Source organism: Solanum tuberosum, unplaced genomic scaffold (genome assembly GCF_000226075.1).
Source record: "Solanum tuberosum cultivar DM 1-3 516 R44 unplaced genomic scaffold, SolTub_3.0 scf00216, whole genome shotgun sequence".
Taxonomy (NCBI): domain Eukaryota; kingdom Viridiplantae; phylum Streptophyta; class Magnoliopsida; order Solanales; family Solanaceae; genus Solanum; species Solanum tuberosum.
The window spans coordinates 413,726-421,864 of NW_006239143.1; the positions used below are offsets into that span (position 1 = coordinate 413,726).

General features: G+C 36.5%; 1 pseudogene; it reads right to left on the reverse strand.

Annotated features, from left to right (window-relative positions):
• Nucleotides 1-6,731: 6,731 nt before the first annotated feature.
• On the reverse strand, nt 6,732-7,882 carry LOC107062320 (uncharacterized; annotated as a pseudogene).
• Between the last annotated feature and the right edge of the window lie 257 nt (nt 7,883-8,139).

Sequence of the window (8,139 nt, forward strand, 5' to 3'; positions counted from 1 at the left end):
AGTGTCTGGGTCTTTTTTTTTTAGTGAGGTTCTCTACTGATCTCTGAGGATCAGGCATGATTCTGGTTCTCTGGCGTCAAGTTATTAGTTTAAGATTTTGCGTTGGCAATGGCTTGGAATCATATGTTTGTTTTATGTTGATTTTATTTTTGTCTCACATCAAAGTGCTAATTCAAGTATGTGAAAATGCATCTGCTTTATTCGAAAAATGATTACTTAATATGTGACAAGAATTTCGTTTTACGCAGGAAGTGATAATCGATGTCCTAATTTAAATTTGGAAGCGTTTTGTTCATCTAGTTTGGTCTGTGATATTTATCTCATAAGATTGTGTCATTGCTTCCCTTCATTTTGATTAGGAAAATTTATATTCACTGAACTAATATGTTTGATGTTATTAGTTTAAGATTTTTTGAACTACTTTATTGGATAATAATTATGTACCTAAAAGAAATGTATAGTGGATAGTTTAAAATTAATTTTATTTGGTCTTGATAAAGGGGATAAATGATATTGCTTACCAAAGCAAATTTAATTAACTGATAATTGTGGATAACGACAAAAGATTTAAAGTGATTAATTAATGAGGCATGGACATGCCGCAAAAAGTTTCGATCCATTTATGTTAAGGGACGAGTTCCTTGCTATAGTTTTTTTTTTGTTGAAACCAATATGAAAATCTTTTGAATCAAACATTTCAAAAAAAAAAAAAAATGTATTATCACAACATCATTTACAATCTAGCTAATTGGAGAACACATCTTTGCAAGACACAACATATGAGATATAGATAATAGACCTAATATAAATTTTGAACATATTTATTTATAATTTTTTATTATTATTAGTTTTTTTTTATATATATCACGAGCTTTCAAATGTCTCCTCCAAATATTATTATCAAACTCGTGACGAACAATCTTCTAGTAAGCATAACCCTTTTTTTTGTATTGTAGAAACCATGAAATTAATTTGTTTTCTAATTAACTGTTGAGTATTAAAGATTGAAATCACTAGATGTTTTCGTAGTAATTTACTAATCGATTTTCCTTTTAATCTTACCGTAGATGTAAGAAGTGTTGATTCTTAATTAGTTTTCCTTTTAAAATTATTGTTTAAGTTTGGGTTGACAATGATTTGATTGGCATGTGTTATTAATTTTATTTTATTATTACCATTGTTATTATTTTTTTTTTTTCTCTCATATGCTAATTTTCTAATTTGTTTGTCGCTTTGCATGTGATATTTGCCTGAGTTCATTACGAATCTCACCTCCCCTTTGCATTTCGGGAGAGCCACAAAGGCTCAAGTTCCTTCTTTTCGAGTCAACCGGCCATTAAAAATCGACGTACAGGTCTCGGAGTTGAAAAAATGTGAAAGCAGAGGAGAATTGAAAAGATTGGGTCAAAAGGCCCACTCTTTATTCAAATTTGTATTTTGTAATTTTTGGGCCTAAGCCTTCGTCATTTTATTTATTAATTATTTTGTTAGAATTTAGGACAGGTACGAAGGTGGCAAGAATTGGGCCAAAGGCCCAAAACGAGATTAGGCCCAAGTATTGGCCTAGGCGGACAGAAAACCAGACTTGGGCCCCAAATTTCTCTCTATACTTTATTACTTCATATTTGGTTATCTGTCAATATGTGTTATTAGTTTTAAGGTCACCACAATTTAATTCCCCGAAAGATAGCCATTCTGAACTAATCTTCTAAAATTTAACTAAATACTCGCTTCCTATAAAACATAATCTATCAAAGCGTTTAATTTAGATAATATCTCAATATTTTTCTGAACTATAAAAAAGTTCAAATTTGCAATTCGAGCTAAGTTAAAATTATTTTAGCCAAATAATTAATCGTCGGATAACCACATTAGTGGACATTCTAGGTGCTTTTAAAATCTTCCTAGAATGTTAATAAGAACCTCGAACCCCTTTTATAAGTTTTCATTAGATGTCTGTTTTAGTCTTATGAAAACAACAGTTTTCTTGATTTTTCTTAAAAATTAAGTGGCGACTCTAAAATCAACCTTAAAAATATATTTTTAAATAAAACACCGTCGTTATGGAAAAGTCAACGAAGAAAGAATTGGGACCGGAAAACTTTTTGGTAGTAACTTGGAATTTTCCAACCTAGTCCAGATTTGGATGAAATCAGAGGCATTAAGGTGTAGGGAAGTCTAGTAATGAATGAGAGATCTAATTATGAATTTTATTACATGAGTTGATGGCTAAGACGATAAGGAACCCGTACCACTTTACGAAATCAAATTCGGGCGAGTAGAACTCCTGAAAATGATCTTTTCGTGAATGGGTACATTCTGTCTCCGTCGAGGCCGCTGGAGCGGGATTCTGGCCGCTAGAGCGGCGCCGTCGTAGCGGGATGGGTCCGTTGTAGCGGGCCAGGCACGACTTAAAGTCTCTAATAAATCCTAAAACAACCTTAATTGATATTTTTCGACTTTTAGGGCTAAGGAGGCGACCCCACTTGAGTTCTTAACAATTTTTCACCATTTTTGAGGCTAAAGGTAAGGTTTTAACACCCCGAATCCATTTTTTGATCCGTAGAACCTATTTTCTTGTGTTATTATCGATGGGGAAGGGTTTTGATCTAAGAATCACGGTGGAAAAAGCCCTAATTTGGGTATTATGATCTTGGGTTTGGTCTAGGGTTATTGGGTTTGTTATAATCCGAATAATTAGACCTTTGATTGTTGATCCTTGCGTATATTAATTGTTGTAGACCTAGAACAAGCGGAAAGAATCCGGAAAGGGAAGATTCAAGTGCCTTAGGGGATTCAAGCTTGGATTCGAGGTAGGTGATGGTTGTGATTTCATGTTGGTGTGATATATGTTTGTAATTGCTTCACTATAATACATGTATGTATGCGAATGTTGCATCATTGATCACCCTAATCTTAAATGAGGATAATTGAATAATTGTATGCTAGGAATCACCTCGTGTTGTATGATCTTGATGATGTACCTGTGGTGTATGATTGAGGATCAGATTGCCACGTTCCGGCAAGCTAACTTGGATCGGGTTGCCACGTTCCGGCACAACTATTGGATCGGATTGCCACGTTCCGGCACAACTATTGGATCAGGTTGCCACATTCCGACACAATTATGGGATCGATTGCCACGTTCCGGTATAATTATAGGATTAGATTGCCACGTTCCGGTATAATTATAAGATCAGATTGCCACGTTCCGGCAAGCTAACAGTTTGGGTTTGGGTTCCATGAGAGGACCATTGAATTGTGATGTGTATATACTTGTGATGATTACGTTCATATCTAATGATGATGATATTGTATATGTTTGGTATATGCCTGTTTTATAATGTTGTGGTTACTTACATGTGTTTCACTTATTGGGATAGCCGTGTGATCCTACCAGTACATTGTGGTTGTGTACTGATACTGCACTTGCTCTTATTTTTGTTAAGTACAGGGCATCTTCCGGCGGCAATTGACAGACCTCGTTTAGAAGATCAATGGCCGTCACTACTAAAAAACTGTGAAAAAACTATGGATGACGTCGCTACCAAAAGCGACGTCATTTGTCACGTTGTCCGTCGCTTTTTAATAAAAATAATTATTTATAAAATTATTTTACAAAAAGCGACAGACGGCATCTCTTAGTCCGTCATTTTTTCCGCGGAATTTTGCGCCAAATATATATATAATTAATAATCATTTATTTAATATGTGTAGTGACGCTGTCCATCGATTTTATTAAAAATAATTAAATATAAATTAAAAAGCTAACGACGCTGTCTGTCGCTTTTAATATATTTTATTTTACTATAGCGACGGACGACATCTTTAAGTCCGTCGCTTCTTGGTCAAAAATATAGGTCAAAACATTATTAAAAAAGCGACGGACAGTGTCGTTTAGTCCGTCGCTTTTTGGTCAAATTATAGGTCAAACATTTTTAAAAAAGCGACGGACAAAGAGACGTTGTCCGTCGCTTTTTATTTAATTATGTTACAGCAGTGATGGGTTTTCCCCCAAAAAATCAAAGTGTTCTCCTTTTTCTAACTTATAGATGTGATGATGAACTCAACTATGTGATGCCCTTTGGGATTGACTAAATCACTTTGGGGTTTGGGAGCATTGAGTCAATTGACCTATTTGTCACTCTTGAGATTTTTGCTGCTCCACCCCATTTTGAGTGTTAGGTGATATAGGCTTGTATACTTTATTTTGTTGAACTGCTGCATTACTTTTGTGAGTATTTTGATTGTAACCTCTAAAATTCTTCCTTTCTTGTGTTTGCCACTCCTTTTGCTGTTGGACATCTTTAGCACCTGAACACTAGCAGAACCATTAGTAAAAACTTTTGGGGAATCAGGGTAATGAGGCTGACTTGTTTTTTGTTTTCATTCTCAGCTTCTGCATCGTTTCTTCTCCTATACTCATCTCTTCTCTTAATATCACAAGTATGTACCAGGTGTGACCTTGACGTTTGCAGTAAAAGCAATACTTGTCAATAGTAAAGTCTCTTCATCAAACCCCATCCAAATATGAGGAGATCTATCCTTAGTGATGTCGAACCTTACTTTAGCCACTCTGCTTCTAGTTTTTGAAGAGAGTCGGTGTCCAAGTACAAGGTTTTTCCAACAGGTGATAATAAAGCAGTGATGAACTCTTTGTAGTAACAATGCCAAGGCAGTTCTGGTAAAGTAACTCAGATAGGTACTATAGGGGTCTCTTCTTCAGGGGGAAATGTAGGTGTCCATACTTGTAGCCTCATGAGTTAACCTTCAATATACATCTTTTGTTGAGTCCAAACGGTAAGATGATCAAGCCCATTAGCTTAATCAATATAAGCACGTCTTGCATTGAAATGGGCTATCTTAACTCCTCCAGTGAGCTGTGAGTTGTGAGCTGCGTCTTAAGGATGATACTGTAGAATTGTTGACCAGACCTAATAGAGCTTCATGAGTTTCTAAGGGCATGCTTTTCAGTTCATTTCACTGATAACAAATCCAAATTATTTCTGTTTCAGAATGGAGGAGGGTAAGATCAACGTTCAAAAAAAGAACGATCCAAAAGAAGAGAGCATTGAGGTTCCAGAAATTGCAGATGAGCAGCATCCTTTACCAGAAATTGCAGATGAGCAGCATGCTATACCGTCACCCCAACGCATACGGCCACCCCAACTGACTTTGGAGGATGCAGAAAAGAGACTGAAAAGGCAGTCAAAAGCCGTTAGTTCAACGGTGCAAAAGATGATTAAGAGAGCCAAACGAGGCATTGGTTCTTTTAGTAAGAACATAATAGAGAAAAAGGCAGTGAAGAATAAGAAGAAAGAGGATGATGATGATGATGATGAAGACGGTGAGCCATGGGATTATGAGTATAAATGCACAGACGATGACAACAACATTCCTCCGGACAGCGGTGACACAGGCGGAGCTGTAAATGTCGTTTAGACTTTGAAGTTGTTGAAAATTTTATTTTAATGTTTGATTTTTAGTAATATGGGATATGGGAAGACATGTAGAAGTTTAGCTGGATAGCTGTTGGAGACAATGTTGAGGGATTCAAGGTGGCTTAGAAACTCTAACACATTCTCTGAATAACTAAATGTCCCGCAACTTTCTCAATATCATCTCTACATTGTAAGAGAGGCATGGAGTGGAAAAGGTTTCCAAATTATCTAATTGAGAGTCGGCAAGTGATTCACCCATGTTCTCATGCAAACTAAATGAACCAGGATGGTTTACACGTATATTCCTCATCTTTAGAATTGAACTAGGTAGTATCACCTTTCCCTTTAAAATAGAGAAAACAAGGCTTAAGCTGGTGCGGTAAATTCGTGCAACTAAATCCAGTTATAGACATGCTCTCAGCTACCAATATTCAGCAAACCTAGAGTTTCTTCTATTTCCTTCCACAATTCTGCTTCTTTGAGAACACCTGCAACTAATACAACAATTTCAGGAGGATTGAGACAACCCTACACATTTTTTTGCTATTCGAAACCCCACATCTACAAGTTCAGGTGGACAGCTCTCCCCTTGAAACACCTCTTCTTGTAATAATGTCCAACTTTCATCATCTCTGAATAAACGAAGATGATTCCAGTATGCCTTCCTTGACTGATCCAATCTGATGATTCCGTTGAGCTTAGAACATAACAGCTCCTCCAAGTTTCCTAGGAAAAATTGAAGAAATCCTAATCCATTTGTCTTGGGGAAGCTACAACTTGATGACTCTGGAGTTTTAGGAATAGTTGTTTTGACCTCTGTCTCAACAAACTTAAGCAATTGCTTCATATCGGAGAGATATAACATGTAATACGAAGCAGATTTATAACCCCCAACAGACAATAAACAGACATTCTTGGAATCTAGAACATGTTTCATGAGGTCTTTGAGTCCTTGATGCATATTGTAGTGTTGTACAACATCTGCAACAAAGTATCCCAAGTACATGATGTTTCTCTTTGAGTACTCTACTTCGGTTCATCAGAAAAGAAATCGAACCAGCATCACAGTCAAGCACTATGTCCAGGCGGTTTGATATAAGAGGCCTTCGATATCTGGCTAAGTCATGTTGCAAAGTGATGCATCCAAGACCTGAATGCATACCTTTCTAATTTCTACCTTGATAAACTTAATATCATATAGGAAATCAGACAATAAAAGACACACTTCCCATCCATGAATCTTTCATTACGAAAACGATTGACTTGTGCTAACTTGTTGGCAGTCTCCTCAACATTCCTCAAGAGATGATGATATTTGTTAAGCTTCATCTGTTGCCTGAGAACATCCATGAGAAAAGCTCTGAGGAAAATAAGCTCTTCATGAGCACTTTCAACCATATCCAGAATTGGAGCTTTCAATGTGGCCTTGTTTAGCATATCCATCAAGGTTTCCTCAGGCTCAACAAGCTTTAAAGCTCTACAGTCAAATACTGAAGAACAAGATTGACCCTTCTACTTTTGTTACTATCACCAGCAGCCTCAATTTCGATAGTTCCAAATCCACTACACTGAACTAGAGGATCAAAAAGATATGTTACCAGGAGCAACAATCCATAGTAAAACTTTTTAACCTCATTTGTATTAGTAAATGTCAAACTGGTTTCATTCTTCAGTTGCAGCTTGTCAAGAATATATACATGAAACCCCATCAAAACCAAATCCATCTTGGGGCTATCGGAGGATACTATCGTTGAGAATTTCAGCATGCTGAAATAAGAATCAAGGACCTTAAAGTTGAGAGGAAGAAAGTTCAATAGATTTATCCTTAAGATGGTCCAGTGTTGATGACACGTAAATGCTGGGACATATCTGTCCAATCACTGCCTTAATAAACTTGAACTTAAGAAGCAACTGAAAATGCGACCAACCAGTTTCCCTGGCTAAGCCTTCTTTCTTTATGTCACGACAAAGAGAATAAATGACCAACCATGCTTGGCTAGTTACAGATTGAATAAGATTCAAGAATTCAGTGACGTTACTTTGCTCTTTGCACTGCTCAAATGCATCCATGAAAAAAGTTTTCATGAATATCAGCTCTTCCCGAACATAATCAATCAGATATTTTAGAGGAGCTATTATAGTTGGTTTACTGTTCAGTAGCTTAATCAGGGAGACTTCTACCTTGACATGATTTAACTTCAGTTGCAAAATAAAAGGCAAATGGTCAGTAGTCTTCATTTCATTTTCTCATCATAGGAGGAGTAGATTGCTATCGCTGCCTCAATGGCCACAGCTTGCATCTGTGATTGAAGAGAAATCAATTCTCCAAGTGGAAATGGATCTGATTTTACGTCCCAGAGAAATTTAGAAAGGTGTGAAAGTCCTTGTTGAAGACGAATGCATGGACTTTGATGAACATTGCTAAGTAGCTCAGGGGTCATATCTTTACATGTACAGACTCGTGATCTTTTCTACTTAAGACTCCTTTTATTCAGATATATAGTCAAGTTGGACTCTGGATGCTAAAACATGTATCATCTACACAAGTTGGACTCTGGATGCTAAAACATGTATCATCTACACAAGTTGGACTCTGGATGCTAAAACATGTATCATCTACACAAGTTGGACTCTGGATGCTAAAACATGTATCATCTACACAAGTTGGACTCTGGATGCTAAAACATGTATCATCTAC